Source organism: Saccopteryx bilineata, chromosome 2 (assembly GCF_036850765.1).
Source record: "Saccopteryx bilineata isolate mSacBil1 chromosome 2, mSacBil1_pri_phased_curated, whole genome shotgun sequence".
Taxonomy (NCBI): Eukaryota; Metazoa; Chordata; class Mammalia; order Chiroptera; family Emballonuridae; genus Saccopteryx; species Saccopteryx bilineata.
In genome coordinates this window covers 376,237,964-376,259,902 of record NC_089491.1, presented here as the reverse complement: position 1 = coordinate 376,259,902, position 21,939 = coordinate 376,237,964, and the positions used below count along the sequence as shown (strand labels likewise).

The following is a 21,939-nucleotide window of genomic DNA, read 5'->3' as shown; positions in this document are numbered from 1 at the left end:
GCTCTGCCCCTCCAGGCGTTGCTCTGTTGCCACCAGAGCCACTCTAGCGCCCCTGGGGCAGAGGCCAAGAAGCCATCCCCAGCGCCCGGGCCATCTTTGCTCCAATGGAGCCTCGGCTGCGGGAGGGGAAGAGAGAGACAAAGAGGAAGGAGAGGGGGGGGGTGGAGAAGCAGATGGGCGCTTCTCCTGTGTGCCCTGGCCGGGAATCGAACCCGGGACTTCTGCACGCCAGGCCGACGCTCTACCACTGAGCCAATCGGCCAGAGCCCATGTAGCAGTTTTTTGTTTTTATTTTTGTTTTTTTACAGGGACAGAGAGAGAGTCAGAGAGAGGGATAGTCAGCGACCTTGGATCCAAGCTGGTGAGTTTTTTGTTTTTGTTTTTGTTTCTCCCTCTGTCAAGCCAGATGAGCCGTCACTCAAGCTGGCGACTGCGGGGTCTTGAACCTAGGGCCTCCGCATCCCAGTCCGACGCTCTATCCACTGCACCACTGCCTGGTCAGGCTCATGTAGCAGTTTTGAAGCTCTCAAACTGCTTTACGATATCAGGTCTGTTCATTCCTTACTAGGAATAGCAAACCTAGCAAGAGAAACAGGTTATTTAGGTTTCTCAACCCATATGGTTAATCCTGTACTCTTAGCCCCTACACAGACAAACCCAAGAAATTCAACTGAAGTATCTTCTTTGTTTAGTATAACTAGTTATGATGACTCTAAATAAATGGAAATATATATTTAAATGCTTTTCGAAGTATTTTTCAGCATGAAAGAGAGAGTAGAAATTCATGGAGCAGAAGAAAGGTTCCATTCTTCACCTTTTACCAGGACTATTGCTAACCTTGTAAGTCTGTGTAGTAACCTTAAAGATACATTCTCATCAGCCAGATGGGGCCTCTTGTTCTATGGAACAGACAAGTAATTTTCCCCTCTGGTTGCCAGATAAAGTATAGGATGTCTGGCTAAATTTGATTTTCAGGTAAACAATAAGGAGTTTTTTTTTATTATAAATATTTCTCAAATATTTCATGGGACATGTTCATACTAAAAATATTCAATATTTGAGGGGTATACTCATACTAAAAACTATTCATTGTTTATCTGAAATTCAAATTTTATCGAACATCTGTATTTTTATTAGCTAAATCTGGCAACCCTACCAGTATTTGGCTTTCAGATTTTGAAGATGGCAGCCAATAGCTCTTGAACTGATTATATAAAAGGGAACTTTAAAATAGATTTGTGTGTTTGTAAAAGTCTTTTTGAGACTCAATTGGCATTCTGTCATGTTCTGTTTTTTAGGCTATGAAACCCTTTAAAGGACTCTATCTCTTCTAATTTTCGTATACCCCAAGGTATTAACCTTAGTGGAAAACACCATAGTTTAACATCAACTGGCTCCATAAAAAAAATCAACTTGTCACTTCAGATATTTCAAATGCTTTAAATACTTTTTCTGAGATTAAATACCCATGTTCAAAATAAAGTGGTGATAGTGCCATATTTTATAAGAGAAACTGCTTTGAGGGTGATGTTGGCAAGATTATATGGAGTTGCAGCCAAATGCAGATCTGAGAAACCAATGATAGTTTTCTATTTTTTTCTTTAACCACTGTTACTATGTTCATATACTTTTAACATTTCCACTCACCTGCAAATGATGCAATCAGACACTATAGACCCAATTCTGCCACTCCTGTAGATATCAAAGCTTAACCATTTAAATGGGGAAGGAAAAAAACTACTGTGAAGAATAAAAATTTACAGGCTTTTCATCAAGGAGTTTCTCGAGAATCTCACATTTTAACATAACTCAGAAGGAAATATTTTCCATAATTATTAATAATTTAATCCTTTAAAATCATCTCTTTTTACTTGTTTCTTAAACGTTTATTGAGTGCCTTGTGTGTGCCACTCGTGTGTGTGTGTGTCTTCTTTTGTACAACTTTAATGTTTTTGATCTACACATGTTGTATGTATCAGTAGTTCATTCTTTTATATTGCTGAGTAGTATATGAGGGCTATACTTCAATAAAAAATTTTTATTGATTGATTATAGAGGAAGAGGAAGGGAGAGAGAGAGAGAAAGAAACATCAATTTGCCGTTTCACTGATTTATGCATTCATTGGTAGACTCTTGTATGTGCTCTGACTGGGGATTGAACCTGCAACCTTGACATATTGGAATGACCCTCTAACCAACTGAGTTATCTGGCCAAAGTATACTGTAATTTTTAAAGAACAATGAACATCTTTATTACATGAGCTCAGATAGGAGGGAGGAGGATTTATTTACCTTTCTGGGCCGGATTTTTCTCAGGGAAAACTCTAGCTCCTTGCCCTCCAAGTCCTAGCCATCTTCTTGGCCACACCAGCATGGTCTTGGAGCAATGCATGCAAGAGGCACGTGCTGCTGGAAGTCCTCCTCTAGACGACTGCTGATTTCGGCATTCCTTTTCCTTCCATCATATTTCTTCTGAATTTTTTTAATTTTTAGTTTATTGTGTTGACATGGTTTCAAGTGTTGTACTTAATATAAACACCCTCTACATACTGCAGGGAAGGGGGGCAGGGGGGATTAGATCAAAGAAGGTGAGGAGATTAGCCAAAAAACATATATACATAACACAAATATACAGACAACAGGGTATTTCTTCTGAAATTTTTTGATTGTTTTTTGTTTAAAAATTCTGTCTCCTGCCTGACCAGGCGGTGGCGCAGTGGATGGAGCGTCAGACTAGGATGCGGAAGGACTCAGGTTCGAGACCCCAAGGTCGCCAGCTTGAGCGCGGGCTCATCTGGTTTGAGCAAAAAGCTCACCAGCTTGGACCCAAAGTCGCTGGCTCCAGCAAGGAGTTACTCAGTCTGCTGAAGGCCCGCGGTCAAGGCACATATGAGAAAGCAATCAATGAACAACTAAGTTGTCGCAACGAAAAACTGATGATTGATGCTTCTCATCTCTCTCCGTTCCTGTCTGTCTGTCCCTGTCTCTCCCTCTCTCTGACTCTGTAAAAAATAAATAAATAAATGAAAAATTCTGTCTCCTCAGGAGTCAGCTTGGTCCCCTTCTTGCAGCCCAAGAGTGCCTAGTGGGAATCATACTACTGCCGGTCGGTATGGTATACTGGCAATGAGCATGATGCAGTTCTTTACTAGGGTCCTGGTGAGGACCAGTTTGTTGTTGGATGCATATAGACATCAATGATCCTTGTTTTGCATGTACAACACTCAGAGCCCCAGGAAAAGTGGCCCACATTCAGCCTCAAGGCGCAGTACTTCTTGCCGCCTAGCACATGCAGACTATGTGTATGCGGCGGGGACCAATCTCAGTGTTGACAGCAGGGCCAACATTAAGCTTATATTTTCACTTCTTACAGTGGAGACTTTTCTTGTCCCCATTTTACAGTACTTGTGCCGGTTGTCCCAAGAGATGCCGATGGCTTAGCGCCAGCTGGAAAGAGAACTATATTGCAATTTATCTAACCATTTTCTTTTGTGTGTGTGTGTGTGTGTGTGTGTGTGTGTGTGTGTTTTTCTGAGGCTGGAAATGGGGAGGCAGTCAGACAGACTCCCGCATGTGCCCGACCGGGATCCACCCGGCATACCCACCAGGGGGCGATGCTCTGCCCCTCTAGGGCTTTGCTCTGCCGCAATCAGAGCCATTCTAGCTCCTGAGGCAGAGGCCACAGAGCCATCCTCAGCGCCCGGGCCAACTTTGCTCCAATGGAGCCTTGAATGAGGGAGGGGAAGAGAGACAGAGAGGAAGGAGAGAGGGAGGGGTGGAGAAGCAGATGGGCACCTCTCCTATGTGCCCTGGCCGGGAATCGATCCCAGGATGCCCGCACGCCAGACCGACACTCTACCACCGAGCCAACTGGCCAGGGCCCTAACCATTTTCTTATTGATAACATTTGTGTTATTTCCAGTTTAGGGCCATTATAACTAAGGCTACCTATGAGCATTCTTGTACAATTTTATGTATATATGTCTTCATTTTTCTTTGGATATACATAAGAATGGAATTGCTGGTCATAGACTGAATGTATATTTAACCTTATCAAAAACTGTCCAACAGCCTGACCTGTGGTGGCACAGTGGATAAAGCGTCGACCTGGAAATGCTGAGGTCGCCGGTTCGAAACCCTGGGCTTGCCTGGTCAAGGCACTTATGGGAGTTGATGCTTCCAGCTCCTCCCCCGCTTCTCTCTCTGTCTCCCTTCTCTCTCTCTGTCTCTCCTCTCTCTCTCTCCCTCTCCTCTCTAAAAAAAAAAACAAAAAAAAAAACTGTCCAACAATTCTCCAGCATGGTTCTACCATTTGACACTTCCATCAGCAATGTATGAGAGTTCCAGTCTTTTCACATCTTTACCAACACTTGTTACTGTTAATCCTTTTTAGCCTTTCTTTCTTTTTTAAAGATTTTTATTTATTCATTTTAGAGCAGGGGTTGGAAACCATTTTGGCTGAGAGAGCCATGAATGCCACATATTTTAAAATGTAATTCCGTGAGAGCCATACAACGACCCGTGTACGTTATGTATTATCCAATAAAAATTTAATGTTGTCCCGGAGGACAACTGTAATTGGCTCCAGCCACCCACAACCATGAACATGAGCAGTAAGAAATGAATGGATTGTAATACATGAGAATGTTTTATATTTTTAATGTTATTATTTTTTTTTATTAAAGGTTTGTCTGCGAGCCAGATGCAGCCATCAAGAAAGCCACATTTGGCTCTTGAGCCATAGGTTCCCAACCCCTATTTTAGAGAGTGGAGAGAGAGAAGGGGGGAGGGCAGGAAGCATCAACTCTCATATGTGCCTAGACCAGACAAGCCCAGGGTTTTGAACCTGCAACCGCAGTGTTCCAGGTTGATGCTTTTATCCACTGCGCCACTACAGGTCAGGCCTCTTTTTAGCCTTTCTAGTAAATGTGAAATGGCATCTCCTGATGGTTTTAATTTGCATTTCCCTGTTTACAGATGTTGAGCATTATCACAGGTTGGGTTCCTTTGGAAACCAATTCTGAGAGGGAGATTAGTCAGCAGGAGGTTTTTAAAAAATGAGGTTTGTCTCAACAACTGTGAAAGGGAAGAGACAAAAGCGCAATTGGTCAGGGCTGAAGTTAAATTGTTATTTAGTCTCAAAGGCCTCAGCTGACCCTACAGACAGCATTGAAACTGGGGTGACCTTTCAAAGAAAAAGTAAGTCTTTACACGCTCATGATACCAAAGGGGGCTAGTTGGGAGAACAGTGTGGGGTCGCTGGCTTGAATGTGGATCATAAACATGACCCCATGGAGGCTGGCTTGAGCCCAAACGTCACTGGCTTGAGGCCTAAGGTCGCTGGCTTGAGCAAGGGGTCACTGGCTTGGCTGGAGCCCCCCCAGTCAAAGCACGTATGAGAAGCAATCAATGAACAACTAAGAGTGCCACAAGTACAAGTTGATGCTTCTCATCTCTCTCTCTTCCTGTCTGTCTGCCTTTCTCTCTTTCTCTCTTAAAAAAAATCTGGCCTGACCTGTGGTGGCGCAGTGGACAAAGTGTTGACCTGTAATGCTGAGGTCGCCGGTTCAAAACCCTGGGCTTGCCAGGGTATTAATTTGAATTAATCTAAAAATTAATAAAAGTTAAAAAAAATTAATTATCATAAAAAAAATCCTCCCTTCTCCCTCTTTCTCAATACCTCACACAATTATTTGAAGCTTTTCTCCCAACTAGCCCTCTTTCTCCTGTTTCCTCCCTTCTCTTTCTTTTCCCATCACCTCTTTGTCCCCCAACCCCAAATATATTTTTTTAGATTTTATTTATTCATTTTTTTTTTAAACTTTTTTAAAAAGATTTTATTTATTCATTATAGAGAGGAGAGGGAGAGAGAGAGAGAGAGAGAGAGCAGGAAGCATCAACTCCCATATGTGCCTTGACCAGGCAAGCCCAGGGTTTTGAACCGGCAACCTCAGCATTCCAGGTCGATGCTTTATCCACTGCGCCACCACAGGTCAGTAAACTTTTTTTTTTTTTTAGAGAGAGAGAGGAGTGAGAGAGAAAGACAGAGAGAGAGAGAAGGGGGAGGAGCAGGAAGCATCAACTCCCATATGTTCCTTGACCAGGCAAGCCCAAGGTTTCGAACCGGTGACCTCAGTGTTCCAGGTCGACGCTTTATCCCACTGCGCCACCACAGGTCAGGCCTGTAAACTTTTTTTTAAAAGATTTTATTTATTCATTATAGAGAGGAGAGGGAGAGAGAGAGAGAGAGAGAGCAGGAAGCATCAACTCCCATATGTGCCTTGACCAGGCAAGCCCAGGGTTTTGAACCGGCAACCTCAGCATTTCCAGGTTGACGCTTTATCCACTGCGCCACCACAGGTCAGGCAGGGTTCATGGGCTCTTCATTTTTAGAGAGAGAGGAGAGAAGGGAAAGAAAGAGAAAGAGAGAGAGAAGGGGGAAGGAGCAGGAAGCATCAACTCCCATATGTGCCTTGACCAGGCAAGCCCAGGGTATCGAACTGGCAACCTCAGCATTTCCAGGTCAATGCTTTATCCCCTGCACCACCACAGGTCAGGCCCCCAACCTCAAATATTACGATAAAATTTTCCTCACTTTCCTATAAATGTCTCTTTTTTCAATGTAAATAAAATTAAAGCTGTATTTCATTTTCTCTAAGACCAAATCTCCTCATTTTACTGATCTAGCAGCAAACTACTCCTCTTGCCTGTGGGGGAGAGGAAGGCTGTGAAAACCCATACTTACTATATTTCTTTCTATTATATCAAGAAAAAACTTATAGGTAGATAGATAGATCTTTTCCCCCTACGTTGATTGTTTCCTTAGACTAAATGTCTAGAGGTAAAAAAGAGTGTGGATAAAAGAGTGTGAGCCTGTTTTAAAGCTCTTAATACACATTGCCAAGGAGACCTCCAGAAACGTACCAATTTACAATTTACACTCCTTTCAGCAACATACGAGGATACCTGTTTCTACACCCTCCATCATCGCTGACTTCATTTTCTCTTCACTTTGATTTGGTGGGTGAAAGTGGCACCTCATTGCCGTTTATTTTCCATTTCTTTGATTTCTGGTTTGAAATAACTTTTTTTCATCTTGGCCATATTTATTGCTTTGGTAAATTGCTGTACACTTTATACTAAGTAGTATTTCACTTATTCCCACAAATAGTACACAGAATAGATGTTATTATTTTCATTTTGGAAAACTGAGAAATGCATGGATTAAATGACCTGCCTGGGGTCTCAGTGGCCAGTAACTGGCAGAGCCAGTGCCAGAACCCAGGTCAGTCTGACTCAGAACAGGCACCCTTTCCTCCTCAAGACTTGGTCCTCCCAGGATCTCTTTCTATAAATTTCAGGGCTGATGTAATTTAATCCAAAGAATGGAACAAGACAAGGAAGAATAGAGCTTGAGTTCCTATTTAGCTCATCCCTAACAGATAGTGTGTAACATGGCCCAGTCAAGAGCAGATGAGTTTCCATTACCTGTTTCATTTAAACATTAAGAACTGTAGCAGTGGCGCAGTGGATAGAGCGTCGGACTGGGATGCGGAAGGACCCAGGTTCGAGACCCCGAGCTCGCCAGCTTGAGCGCAAGCTCATCTGGCTTGAATTAAAAAAAGCTCACAGTCTTGGATCCAAGGTCGCTGGTTTAAGCAAGGGATTACTCGGTCTGCTGAAGGCCCGAGGTCAAGGCACATATGAGAAAGCAATCAATGAACAACTAAGGTGTCGCAACAAAAAACTGATGATTGATGCTTCTCATCTCTCTCTGTTCCTGTCTGTCTGTCCCTATCTATTCCTCTCTCTCTCTCTCTCTGTCCCTGTAAAAAAATAAAATAAAATAAATTAGGTGTTGGAAATTGACCAGACAGTGGCACAGTGGATAAAGTGTCGGCCTGGGATGCTGAAGACCCAGGTTTGAACCCCCAAGGTTGCTGGCTTGAGTGTGGGCCCACATGCTTGAGCTCAGGGTCACAGGCTTGAATGTGAGATCATAGACATGTCCCCAAGGTTGCTGGCTTGAGCCCAACATTGCTGGCTTGAGCACAGGATCACTGCCTTGGCTGGAGCCCCCCAGTTAAGGCACATATGAGAAAGCAATCAGTGAACAACTAAGGTACTGCAGTGAAGAATTAATGCTTTTCAATTGATGCTTATCATCTCTCTCTTCCTGTCTATCTGTCCCTGTCTGTCCTTCTCTCTGTCTCTCTCTCTGTCTCTGTCACACACACACAAAAGAATTGATGCGCCTGACCAGGCGGTGGTGCAGTGGATAGAGTGTCGGACTGGGATGCCGAGGACCCAGGTTCGAGACCCCGAGGTCGCCAGCTTGAACATGGGCTCATCTGGTTTGAGCAAAAGCTCACCAGCTTGGACCCAAGGTCGCTGGCTCGAGCAAGGGGTTACTCGATATGCTGACGGCCTGCGGTCAAGGCACATATGAGAAAGCAATCAATGAACGAAAAACTAATGATTGAGCCTTCTCATCTCTTCGTTCCTGTCTGTCTGTCCCTGTCTATCCCTCTCTCTGTCTCTGTAAAAAAAAAAAAAAAGAATTGATGCTTGTCATCTCTCTTCCTTCCTGTCTTTCTCTCTCGCACATGCACTAAATATAAATAAAATAAAATTAGACCTTGGATTAAGGTATATAAATGTCAAATCACTATTATACAACTGTAACTAATATAATATTTGTGTCAACTCTAATTGAAATAAAATTTTAAAGAAAGAAAAAATTGGATAATCTTTGAAGTTCTTTCTAGCTCTTCAATTTTTTTTCCTACTAATTTTCTGTGGAGAAAGTTAGTATACTTCCATCCATCAACTTTTGCAAATGAGGGCTGCATTCAATAGTTTGTGAAGTTTAGAAAATTCCCCTTAAAAATGCTTTCTGGCCTGACCAGGCGGTGGCTCAGTGGATAGAGTGTTGGACAGGGATGCAGAGGACCTAGGTTCGAGACACCAAGGTCACCAGCTTGAGTGCGGGCTCATCTGATTTGAGCAAAAAAACCCTGACCAGCTTGGACCCAAGGTTGCTGGCTTGAGCAAGGAGTTGCTTGGTCTGCTGAAGGCCCACGGTCAAGGCACATATGAGAAAGCAATAAATGAACTAAGGTGTCGCAACGAAAAACTGATGATTGATGCTTCTCATCTCTCTCCATTCCTGTCTGTCTGTCCCTATCTATCCCTCTCTCTGACTCTCTGTCTCTGTAAAAATAAATAAATAAATAAATAAATAAATAAATAAAAATGCTTTCTGGGCCCTGGCTGGATGGCTCAGTGGTAGAGCATCGGCCTGGCGTGCAGGAGTCCCAGGATCTGCTTCTCCACCCCTCCCCCTCTCCTTCCTCTCTGTCTCTCTCTTTCCCTCCCACAGCCGAGGCTCCATTGGAGCAAAGTTGGCCCCGGGTGCTGAGGATGGCTCTATGGCCTCTGCCTTAGGCTCTAGAATGGCTCTGGTTGCAACAGAGTAACACCCCAAATGGACAGAGCATCGCCCCCTGGTGAGCATGCCAGGTGGATCCTGGTTGGGTGCATGCAGGAGTCTCTCTGACTGCCTCCCTGTTTTCCAACTTCAGAAAAAAAAATGCTTTCTGACATACTTTTCTGCCCTTCCCACTGTCCTTTCCCCTTGATATGTTGCATTATTTTCCAGAGGATCCCCCCCACACTGGATTTGGATATTTTACCCACCCCCCTAATTTTGTTCCTATGTCACTTTGTGTTTCTACTTTCCCCCTCTATCTTCCTCTGGATTCTCTAATGTTTTCATTACATCTGTACTCTATGTCTATCTCTGTAGAAGCTACAAGATAGCCATAAAGCCTGGAAACATACATAATAGCTTATTTTTTAATTTTTATTTATTAATTTTAAAGAGAGAGGAGGGAGAGAGAGAGACAGGAACATCGATCTGTTCATGTATGTGCCCTGAGCAAGATTCGAACTGGCAACCTCTGCACTTTGGGATGATGCTCTAACCAACCGAGCTATCCAGTCAGGGCATACTAGCTTGTTTTCTACAGATTGAACTCCCTTGATTACTTCTTCAGAGTTATGTAGGTTTATCCAGTGAAAATCAAAATTAAAGATAAGTTTTATAAGACTAGGCATCACAGACTGACTCACTTGCAGGAATTGATAGAAACTCCGTAGCACTGCATGCTCTGTTGATTGGTGCATCACACTGAGCTAAGCCTTCTTAATGAGGGACATTATATTGACCCTATTGTGTAATGTTATTGAACATAGATGTATTGTGCTATAATATTCATAAGCCCTTTAAAATATTCATAAGCCTTTTGTTATGAATATTCACCTATATTTTTAGTTCTTATGGCCACTTATAGTTCATCAGTGGGTTTTTGTCCTTGCTTTTTCTTTCTATTTGTGTTGTATTTCTTCATAAGTATGCTTTTTGTAAATTTTTTTTGTATTTTTCTGAAGCTGGAAACGGGGAGAGACAGTCAGATAGACTCCCACATGTGCCTTTCCGGGATCCACCGGGCATGCCCACCAGGGGGCGATGCTCTGCCCCTCCGGGGCATCGCCCCCTTGCGACCAGAGCCACTCCAGCACCTGGGGCAGAGGCCAAGGAGCCATCCCCAGCGCCCGGGCCATCTTTGCTCCAATGGAGCCTCGGCTGCGGGAGGGGAAGAGAGAGACAGAGAGGAAGGAGAGGGGGAGGGGTGGAGAAGCAGATGGGTGCTTCTCCTGTGTGCCCTGGCCAGGAATCGAACCTGGGACCTCTGCACGCCAGGCCGATGCTCTACCACTGAGCCAATCGGCCAGGGCCTAGTATGCTCTTCATTAAAACTGGTCCGTGTTTATTTTTTTAATTTTTTTTCTTGAAGTTAGAAGTGGGGAGGCAGTCAGACAGACTCCTGCATGTGCCCAACCATGATCCACCCAGCATGCCCACCAGGGGGCGATGCTCTGCCCATCTCAGGTGTTGCTCTGTTGCAGCCGGAGCCATTCTAGCACCTGAGGCAGAGGCCGCCCAGCCTTCCTCAGCACCTGGGCCAACTTTGCTCCAATGGAGCCTTGGCTGCAGGAGGGGAAGAGAGAGATAGAGAGGAAAGAGAGGGGGAAGGGTGGAGAAGCAGATGGGCATTTCTTCTGTGTGCTCTGGCGGGGAATCAAACCTGGGACTTCCACAAGCTGGGCCAACGCTCTACCGCTGAGCCAACCAGCCAGGGCCTTTTTTCCTAATTTTAAAAAATATTTATTTATTTATTTTAGAGAGGAGGGGTAGAGAGAAAGAGAGAGAAGGGAAGGAAAGGGAAGGGAAGGGAAGGGAAGAGGGAAGGAGCGGGAAGCATCAACTCCCATATGTGCCTTAACCAGGCAAGCCCAGGGTTTCAAACTGGCAACCTCAGCGTTCCAGGTCAATGCTTTATCCACTTCACCAGCACAGGTCACGCTGGCCCATTTTTTAATGATTTAAGTTTGAAGATAGAACCAAATACTTAAGTGGAGTCTATCAAGAACCAGAAGTTGTAAAACAGTTAAGTTCTATTTTGGCCCTTCTATGTTTGTCAATTGCCAGAATTTCTGTCCCTTTTAAGAGGTGGAAGTTACTCAAGGGAGGCCCCATGGCCTCACCATCCATTAAAAAAAATGTATCTGCCATGGCCTTTTTACTTTTCTGGAACAATCTGAGAAATTATTAAAGAAAATAAAATATGTTTCTACAAAGCACTATTTCCTGAGCCATTAAATGTTATTTCTCATTCCTTTCTTTCCTTTTTACAATATTGAGAGACACAAATGTATGATTTCCACAGCACAAATGAGAAAGTGGATGTACAGATAGGTTGTAAATTTCCAAAGCTCACAGGAAGTTGGACCAAATCTGAACCCAGAAACTGGGTCTCTCTTCTGGCTGAGTCTCTTGTCCATGGCTTTCTATCCTGCAAGAAACTATCTAGTTAATGTAGAGGATGTGGCTTGATTATTCATTGCTCTTGGAAAATGAACCTCTCCCTCTCTTCCTTCCTCCCTACCCCCTACCTCCTACCTCCAACACACACACACACACACACACACACACACACACACACCCTCACTCACACAACCTCACTTTATTAAATGAGCAAGAGGAAAAAAGTCCCTAACAGGCTGCCATCTGGAATGGCTCAGGTGATAGCCAGCCACCTAGAAGCAGGGAAACGGCTGCGGTCATTGGTGATGTCTGTGATTTCCCCCCACCACCAGCTGTCATCACAATTTCCAGAAAAGCAGCCAAGAAAAACAGTAATTAGCATTTCACAGAACCCCCCCACACACACACACACACACACTGTTATGGATCTTGGAACTTTTACTGACTGCTTTTTGCCCACATACACTCCTTCTTCCACCATTCTAGACAAAGAGGCAAGGTACTTGACCTCACTTGCAGTTGAAGAACTCAGTACTCTGAAGGTGCTTCTCTTCTGCCAGAAACCTTTATTTACTTACTAAGACTGAGTTATTCCTTTCCCTAATTTGGATTGGTTCCTTCAAATCAAAACCCCTAGGGACAAGCACCTTATTCCAACTTTCCTCTTCCCCTTTCTCCTCTTGAGCTCACTCCAAACAATGCACTCGGGCCTCTAGCTCTTAAGGCACTTATCACACTGTAGGTAATTGGCAATTGAAGTGCTTATCTTCACTTCTACGGAATGTGACTTATGTACGTGTATCCTAATCCAGCACAATGCCCTGGCCCATTGTTGGGACTCAGTCAACCTTGTTGAATAGAACTTGCCTAAATTGACCTCGGGCCCCTCATGAATTTCACAGTGTACTGAGTTACAGGGAAAATCAGACTGAGTAAGCCAACTGCTCCCTTCCTGTCTGGGGAGATCCACCCAAAGACCAGAACAGGGAGACCACACCTTTGCAGAAAGAGAGGATTTGATTGATGTCCCCTTCTGCATGTGATCCTACCCCACACTTTCTCCTCAGCACAAGCTAAGTGAGGCAGTCCTCAAACCTATTTTTTCCAGACATGTTTGTGGGGGCATAGCTGCTAATAGAACAAACAGGCTGTGGACTAGGTAGGGATCAGGGCAGAGATCAGAGCCTGAACTATATTATAGAAATCACCAAGAAAGGTAGGTTAGAATTTGATAGGGACCAAAGTACTGGAGTAATCTCCCAAAAGAGGTGTCTATCTGTAGGGGTGGGTTAAGAGTGTGGTCTTCAGAGATCTGCTATCTAGGTTCAAATAGTATCTGTACAATTTTTAAACTGTGTAACCTTGGACAAGCTACTTAATCTCTCTATATCTCAATTTCCTCACCCATGAAGTAGAGATAATGGTACCTATGCATTAAGGTTGTTGAAGAGTCAACTAGATTAATACACATTAGTGCTCAATGTTGTTGCTACTAAGGGGAGAATTGCTTTGGATGTCTGCAAGTTTACTACATTGAGGTTTTTATGTTCAACTGCAGGGCTGAGGCAGAATTAAGTAGTAGGGTCTGGAGATAGCAGAATTTCTATATATAAATGGGTGCAAAGTATTTGGAGTTTAGGTTGGAGGAACAATCACAGAAGAGAGTAAAGAGGAGAAATAGAGAGAAGGGAAAAATTAAAAGCAGTTTCAAATTTACAATAGTATAATAGCAAGATATCTTTATATCTAATTCAAAAATTGTTCATGTGGCCCTGGCTGGGTCATTGTCAGTTGGTTAGAGCATCATCCTGATATGCCAAAGTTGCAGTTTTGATTTCCAGTCAGGGCACATATGAGAATCAACCAATGAATACATAAGTAAATGTATTTATGTATTTAACAAAGAGACTATTTCTCTCTCTCAAATCAATAAATCGATAAAAAATAAAAATATTGGCTCTGGCTGGTTGTCTCAGTAGTAGAGCGTTGGTCTAGCATGTGGAAGTCCCAGGTTCGACTCCTGGTCAGGGCACATAGGAGTTGCGCCCATCTGCTTCTCCACTCCCCCTCTTGTTTCTTGTTTCTCTCTCTCTCTCTCTCTCTCTCTCTCTCTTTCTCTCTCTTCTTCTCCCACAGCGATGGCTTCATTAGAGTGAGTTGGCCCCGGGTGCTAAGGATGGCTCCATGGCCTCCACCTTAGGTGCTAAGAAGAGCTCAGTTAAGAGCAATGCCCCAGATGGGGAGAGCATCACCCCCTAGTGGGCTTGCCAGTTGGATCCTGATCAAAGTGCATGTGGTAGCCTCTCTCTGCTTCCCTTCCTCTCACTGAATTACAAAAAAAAAAAAAAGTTTGTCTTGCTGAGATCTAAACCACCACAAAAATAAAATGATACAATACTCCTTGGAGAACAATTTGGCACTATCAAATTTAAAATGTACATATTTTTGAGCCTTCAAATGTATTGCCAGGAATTTATCCTACCTTTGTATTTGCAAACAGACTCATAGCCTCTTTGTAAAACCAGGTGTTTGGTAACCACATAAAAGTCCATCAGCATAGGATATCTAGGCAGTGGAATACTATATGGCCATTAAAAATATTGAGGCGGGCCCTGGCTGGTTGGCTCAGTGGTAGAGCATCGGCCTGGCATGCAGGAGTCCCAGGTTCGATTCCCAGCCAGGGGACACAGGAGAAGCGCTCATCTGCTTCTCCACCCCTTCCCCTCTCCTTCCTCTCTGGCTCTCTCTTTCCCTCCCGCAGCCAAGGGTCCATTGGAGCAAAGTTGGCCCGGGCACTGAGGATGGCTCCATGGCCTCTGCCTCGGGCACTAGAGTGGCCCTGGTTGCAACAGAGCAATGCCCCAGATGGGCAGAGCATCGCCCCCTGGTGGGCATGCTGGGTGGATCCCAGTTGGTCGCATGCGGTAGTCTGTCTGACTGCCTCCCTGTTTCCAATTTCAGAAAAATACAAAATATATATATATATATATTGAGTCAGCCTGACCAGGCAGTGGTGCAGTGGATAGAGTGTCGGACTGGGATGCGGAGGACCCAGGTTCGAGACCCCGAGGTCACCAGCTTGAGCGCGGGCTCATCTGTCTTGAGCAAAGCTCACCAGCTTGAACCCAAGGTCACTGGCTTGAGCAAGGTGTTACTCTGTCTGCTGAAGGCTCACGGTCAAGGCACATATGAGAAAGCAATCAATGAACAATTAAGGTGTCGTAAAGAAAAACTGATGATTGATGCTTCTCATCTCTTTCCGTTCCTGTCTGTCTGTCCCTATCTATCCCTCTCTCTGACTCTCTCTCTATCTCTGTAAAAAAAAAAAAAAAATTAAGTAAAGTTACACATCTTATAGCCAAGCTAAAAATGAAAGTTATATCTTAGGCGGGGGGGGGGGGGTCGAAGGCAGGGGGACCAAGAGCCAATGGGAGGAGCCATGCCAAAGTCCAAGCCAGAGTCTAAACACCTGGAAGAATTTAGAGAAATCATATTGGGAGTAGCTGGTGAGGGTAATAAGGGAAACATGTTATGTTTTTTGCCAATCTGACAAAAAAATAGTTATAATTTCGATTCATTTTCATCTGCTGTCCCTCCCACAGAATTGCTTGGGGGGACAGCAGATGGGGAAATTAGCAAGGGGGAAGGTCCTTGATAATTCCTGTACAAACAGCTGGTGTTTATAGGTCCTATACAAAAAAACAGTAGTTGTGTGGTGTCTCTGGGTGGGTATAGTTTGCTTAATGGCCAGGGGCAGATTGGAGAGAGGTAGTAATGGAACAGGAAGATGGGGCTAGGAAAATGAATCTGTGGAGCTGTGGGTGAGTAACCATAGTTATGTGGATATTTTACTAGCTTTTCAAATGAGCTCAAGGAATACTGATTAAAAGATTGATTTTGTCTGACCAGTGTTGGCACAGTGGATAGAATGTCGACCTGAAACTTGGAGGTCCCAGGTTTGAAACCCCAAGGTCGCTGGCTTGGGTGTGGGTTCATCCACCAGCTTGAGTGCAGGGGTGCTGGTTTGAGCTCGTGATCATCAACAAGTACCTATGGTAGCCTGACCAGGCGGTGGCGCAGTGGATAGAGCGTCGGACTGGTTTGCAGAAGGACCAGGTTCCAGACCCTGAGGTTGCCAGCTTGAGCACGGGCTCATCTGGTTTGAGCAAAGCTCACCAGCTTGTACCCAAGGTCTCTGGTTTGAGCAAGTGGTTACTTGGTCTGCTGTAGCCCCACGGTCAAGGCACATATGAGAAAGCAATCAATGAACAACTAAGGTGTCGCAACAAAAAACTGATGATTGATGCTTCTCATCTCTCTGCATTCCTGTCAGTCTATCCCTCTCTCTGACTCTTTCTCTGTTCCTGTAAAAATTAATTAATTAATTAATTAATAAAAAAAGATCCTATGGTCGCTGACTTGAGCCCAGGTCACTGGCTTAAAACCCAAGGTTGCTGGTTTGAGCAAAGGGTCACTGATTTGACTTGAGCAGCCCCCTTCCCCATCAAGGCACATATAAAAATCAATCAGTGAACAACTAAAGTGACACAACTATGAAATCTTGCTTCTCATCTCCCTTTCTCTGTTTCTCTCTCACTAAAAAGAGAGAGATTGAGCCTGACCTGTGGTGGTGCAGTGGGTAAAGCGTCGACCTGGAACGCTGAGGTCACTGGTTCGAAACCCTGCGCTTGTCTGGTCAAGGCACATATGGGAGTTGATGCTTCCTGCTCCTTCCTCTTCTCTCTCTCTCTCTCTCTCTCTCTCACTCTCTCTCCTCTCTAAAATGAATAAATTAAAAAAAAAGAGAGAGAGAGAGATTGAGTTCAACAAAGAGAGGGAACTCACTGTCCTACTAAGTTATTTTTTTTAAGAGAGAGAGGGAGGTAGACAAGGACAGACAGGAAGGGAGAGAGATGAAAGCATCAATTCTTTGTTGCAGCACCTTAGTTGTTTATTGATTGCTTTCTCATACATGCCTTAACAGGGAGGGTCCAGCTGAGCCAGTGCCTTTGCTCAAGCCAGCAACCTTGCGCTCAAACCAGCGACCTTGGGCTTCAAGCCAGCAGCCCTTGGGCTTAAGCCAGCCAGCATGAGGTCATGTCTATGTTCCCACACTCTAGCCAGAGACATTGGGGTTTCAAATCTGGGTCCTCAGCATTTCAGGCAGACACTCTAACCACTGCACAACTGCCTGGTCAGGCAATATTTATTAAATCAATAATTTTGATCAGCAATTTCCAAACTTTTCCATCTCATGACACGCATAGACTAATCACTAAAATTCTGTGGCACATATAAAGAAACATGTTATGTTTTTTGCCAATCTGACAAAAAAAATAGGTATAATTTCAATTCATTTATACTGGACAGCTATTGTTGTGTTGGCTTTTGTCATTTTTTAATTTGACAACCTAAGGTAAAGAGGTCAGTGTCCCTGACTAAAGAGTCAGGTATTGCAAGTTTTCAAAATTCTTGTGGCACACCAGTTAAAAATCGCTGACTTTGACAATAATCTATCTGAAGAAGGTAATTAATAGAATGGATTATAGAAGCAAGATTTAAAATCATCTTGACAGATTAGAACAAAGTGCCAAAATCAACAAGAAATTTGACAGGGATAAAGTGAAGACCTATGTTTAGGTTTTTTAAAAAAAACAATTGTATAAGAAGGAGCAGAACTGGCTTTACAGCATCTGACATGAACAAGGTTTGGGTCTCACTAAGTCCAATGCAGTCACAGTATCATGAAAAGACATAATATCAGGTCAAGAGAGATAATAGGCCTGATCAGGCGGTGGCACAGTGGATAGAGCGTTGGACTGGGATGCGGAGGACCCAGGTTCAAGACCCCGAGGTCTCCAGCTTGAGCGCAGGCCCATCTGGTTTGAGCAAAGCTCACCAACTTGGACCCAAGGTCGCTGGCTGTAGCCCCACGGTCAAGGCACATATGAGAAAGCAATCAATGAACAACTAAGGTGTCACAACAAAAAACTAATGATTGATGCTTCTCATCTCTCTCCATTCCTGACTGTATGTCCCTATCTGACTCTCTCTCTGTCTCTGTAAAAAAAAAGAAAAAAGAGAGAGAGATAATAGTCTCACCATGTGTTGAACTGACCAGTTCTGGCTGTCCCATATTAAAGAAGATCTTCTTATCTCTCTCCATTCCTGTCTGTCTGTCCCTATCTGACTCTCTCTCTCTCTCTGTCTCTGTAAAAAAAGAAAAAGGAGAGAGAGATAATAGTCTCACCATGTGTTGAACTGACCAGTTCTGGCTGTCCCGTATTAAAGAAGATATTGATGAACTAGTGTATGCCCAGTGAAAGAGCAGGTTGGAAAATGATCCGGATCGAGTTTAGAGATGTTAAGTATGGAGAAGAGAAGACTAAAGTGGATAAATAATAGCTGTCGTCAAATAGTTGATTTTGACAAGTATAAGGCTAATACTATGAGATTGACATTGTGATCTCTAAAGTGGCAATTTCATTTGGCTTTTGTAATGCTGCAGAAGACCAATGAGTAAGTATCATTGGGTAAAAGAGAGAAGCAAAGATTACATTAATATAGGAAGTAGCCCTGGCTGGTTGGCTCAGTGGTAGAGTGTCGGCCTGGCATGTGGATGTCCCTGGTTCGATTCCAGCCAGGACACACAGGAGAAGTGCCCATCTGCTTCTCCACCCTTCCCCCTCTACTTTCTCTCTATCTCTCTCTTTCCCTTCTGCAGCCAAGACTCCATTGGAGCAAAGTTGGCCTGGGTTCTAAGGATGGCTCCATGATCTCTGCCTCAGGTGCTAGAATGGCTCTGGTTACAACGAAGCAATGCCCCAGATGGGCAGAGCATCACCCCCTAGTGGGCATGCTGGGTGGATGGATCCCGGTTGGGCACATATGGGAGTCTTTCTCTCTGCTTCCCTGCTTCTCACTTCAGAAAAATACAAAAAATATATATATATATCTATATATATCTATATCTATAGATATATATAGATATAGATAGATATAGATAGATATAGATAAATAGATAGATATACACTCACACACTCTCCATGATCCAGCCTGAGTCTCTAACCCAGGCATGGCCAACAGTTTTTGCACCCAGGCCAGATTAGAAAGAAAACTTTTTTCACAGGCCAGATGAAATATTAAAATTAAAAAATGGGCCCTGGCCAGTTGGTTCAGTGGTGGAGCATCAGCCTGGCGTGCAGGAGTCCCGGGTTCGATTCCCGGCCAGGGCACATAGGAGAAGCGCCCATCTGCTTCTCCACCCCTCCCCCTCTCCTTCCTCTCTGTCTCTCTCTTCCGCTCCCGCAGCCAAGGCTCCATTGGAGCAAAGATGGCCCGGGCGCTGAGGATGGCTCTGTGGCCTCTGCCTCAGGCGGTGGAGTGGCTCTGGTCACAACAGAGCGACGCCCCAGAGAGGCAGAGCATCGCTCCCTGGTGGGCGTGCCAGGTGGATCCCGGTCAGGAGCATGCGGGAGTCTGTCTGACTGCCTCTCCTGTTTCTGGCTTCAGAAAAATACAAAATAAATAAATAAATAAATAAATAAATAAATAAATAAAATTTAAAAATGTTAAATACAAAAACGATTCGTTTAAGTAAACAAAATTTTATTATGTAATTTGTTTATGAATAAATGTAAGTAATTTAGTACAACAAATTAACAAAAAAACTAATGTGACATGTTGAGGCGCTTTGCATCGCCTATTGTTTTTTTAATATCTGGCTCTGTACTTGTAGTAGCTATTCTTAACACAGCCTCCAATGTAAATCATTCAATCTTGATCTTGTTGTACTTTTATTTGGATTCATTAAAGAAAAAGTTTGTTTACAAATATAAGTTGAGCTGAAGATTACTGAAGATATCGTAGTTTATGTATAATGATTGAAAAGTACCACTTATTTCATTTCCACAGTGCGTCGTGCGGAGAATATTAAGAAGTTAATCGCAGGCCGTAGGTTGGCCATGCCTGCTCTAACCTCTCCAGCTGGACATCGCAATGCAAAGACAGCACGCCAGACTGCTGCTAATGCTCTGGCCCTCCCGTGTTGTTTTACACTGCTGTGTCTTTGTGCCCAGCAGTCCTAGAATTTCATATCTGCTTATTATACACCCTGCAAATTCCTGCTCATCTCTCCAGACTCAACTCAAGTATAGACCCATCTGAACTCTCCAAAAGGTCTGTCACACTGTCTCCTTGGCACCTGTACTTGTATTTACTTCTGTACTGGCACTTAACATCCTTTTGTATATTTTTGTGGACTCATCTCTTTTCAACTAAATGGAACTGCTTGTGGGCCAGAAACATGTCTCTTCCATCTTTATATCCCCAGTGATTAGAGAAGTATCTGTATCTTCATTTAATATTCATTCATTTAATGTTATTAAAAAAAATGATGGTGAGGCCCTGGCCGGTTGGCTCAGTGGTAGAGTGTCGGCCTGGCGTGCAGGAGTCCCGGGTTCGATTCCCGGCCAGGGCACACAGGAGAAGCACCCATCTGCTTCTCCACCCCTCCCCCTCTCCTTCCTCTCTGTCTCTCTCTTCCCCTCCCGCAGCCAGAGCTCCATTGGAGCAAAGTTGGCCCGGACACTGGGGGTGGCTCCATGGCCTCTGCCTCAGGCGCTAGAATGGCTCTGGTTGCAACAGAGCGAAGCCCCAGATGGGCAGAGCATTGCCCCCTGTTGGGCATGCCGGGTGGATCCCAGTAGGGCGCATGTGGGAGTCTGTCTGACTGCCTCCCTGTTTCCAACTTCAGAAAAATACAAAAAAAAAAAAAAAAGATGGTGGATGTTTTGATTATATATGTAAATCTTAAAATTACATATGCATTTCAATTAAATATCAACTAATTAATCAAAACTTTGATACACATTGGTATTTTCTATTCTACTTTGTTAATTTCAAAAACTTTTATTGATTGATTTTAGAGAGAGAGGGAGAGACAGAAACATTGATCTGTTTCTGTATGTGCCCTGATGGGGGAATCGAACTGGCAATCTCTGTGCTTCAATATGATGCTCCAACCAACCAACCTATCCAACCAGGGCTATTTTGTTTATTTTCATTTTTAAAAATATTTTATTGATTGATTTTAGACTGAGGATGGAGAGAGAGAAAGGCAAGGGAGATGAGCAGGAAGCATCAACTCATAGCAGTTGCTTGTTGTACGTGCCTTGACTGGGCAAGCCTGGGCTTTTGAACCGGCAACCTCAGCATTTCAGGTGGTTGCTTTATCCACTGCACCACCACAAGTTAGGCTATTTTGCTTATTTTTTTAAATGGAAGTCATAATCCTGGCCTGGTAGCTCAGTTGGTTAGAGCATCATCCTGATACGCCAAGTTGCAGGTTCAATTTCTGGTCAGGGCACATACAAGAATCAATCAATGAATATATAAATAAGAGGAACAACAAATTGATGTTTCTCTTTCTTTCTCCTTTCCTCTCTCTCTAAAATCAATCAATCAATAAAATAAGTAAAAATAGAATCCATAGTCTGGGCTCTCAAATTAATGTAGATGTCCAGCCTTATTCTGAAAAATACTGAACTGCGTGTCCAAGAGCAGAGATTTGAATGGAATGTACAAGAAACTGTTGGACACTGTGGGCCTTCTGGCCAGAAAGATGCATGTATACACTAAAGTGACATTCAATTTCAGAGGCTCTCTGTACCCACTGAAGTCCTTCTGTGCATTATAGGTTATGAGACAGTTCTAACTCTTATTTTTCTGAGAAGGATTTAGATGCAGTCTAGGAATATCTAAGATTCATCCATAGAGAGAGCACAAAATTGAAATGGAGGTACATAAAGAACAGAGAGGGAGAATTCTGAGGAGGGGCAAGCAGGACAGTTAAGTACATGCAAAAGCCAAAGGAATGGGGAGCGAAGTAAATCCTGGCTCAGAGTGAGAAAGAAGGAAAGGCGCAGCACTCCTGGGCCAGGATATCAGACCTGCTCACCTGATATTCTTTTCAAACTATGAAGCTTGGTGTTCTAGCCTGTAACTTTCATCTCCCCTCCTTATGGCTCACTTTCCTTTCCCCTCCTTTA

General features: G+C 43.8%; 1 long non-coding RNA gene and 1 pseudogene across 1 annotated transcript in view; one reads left to right on the top strand and one right to left on the bottom strand.

Annotated features, from left to right (window-relative positions):
• LOC136327051 (uncharacterized) overlaps window positions 1-21,939 on the top strand; it is a 32,097-nt gene that overhangs the window by 9,738 nt on the left and 420 nt on the right. The window contains exons 2-3 of the long non-coding RNA XR_010729551.1: window positions 309-361; window positions 19,805-20,068. This is a non-coding gene — a long non-coding RNA (uncharacterized lncRNA). The remainder of the gene's footprint in view (window positions 1-308; window positions 362-19,804; window positions 20,069-21,939) is intronic.
• On the bottom strand, window positions 565-7,042 carry LOC136325067 (small ribosomal subunit protein eS8-like; annotated as a pseudogene).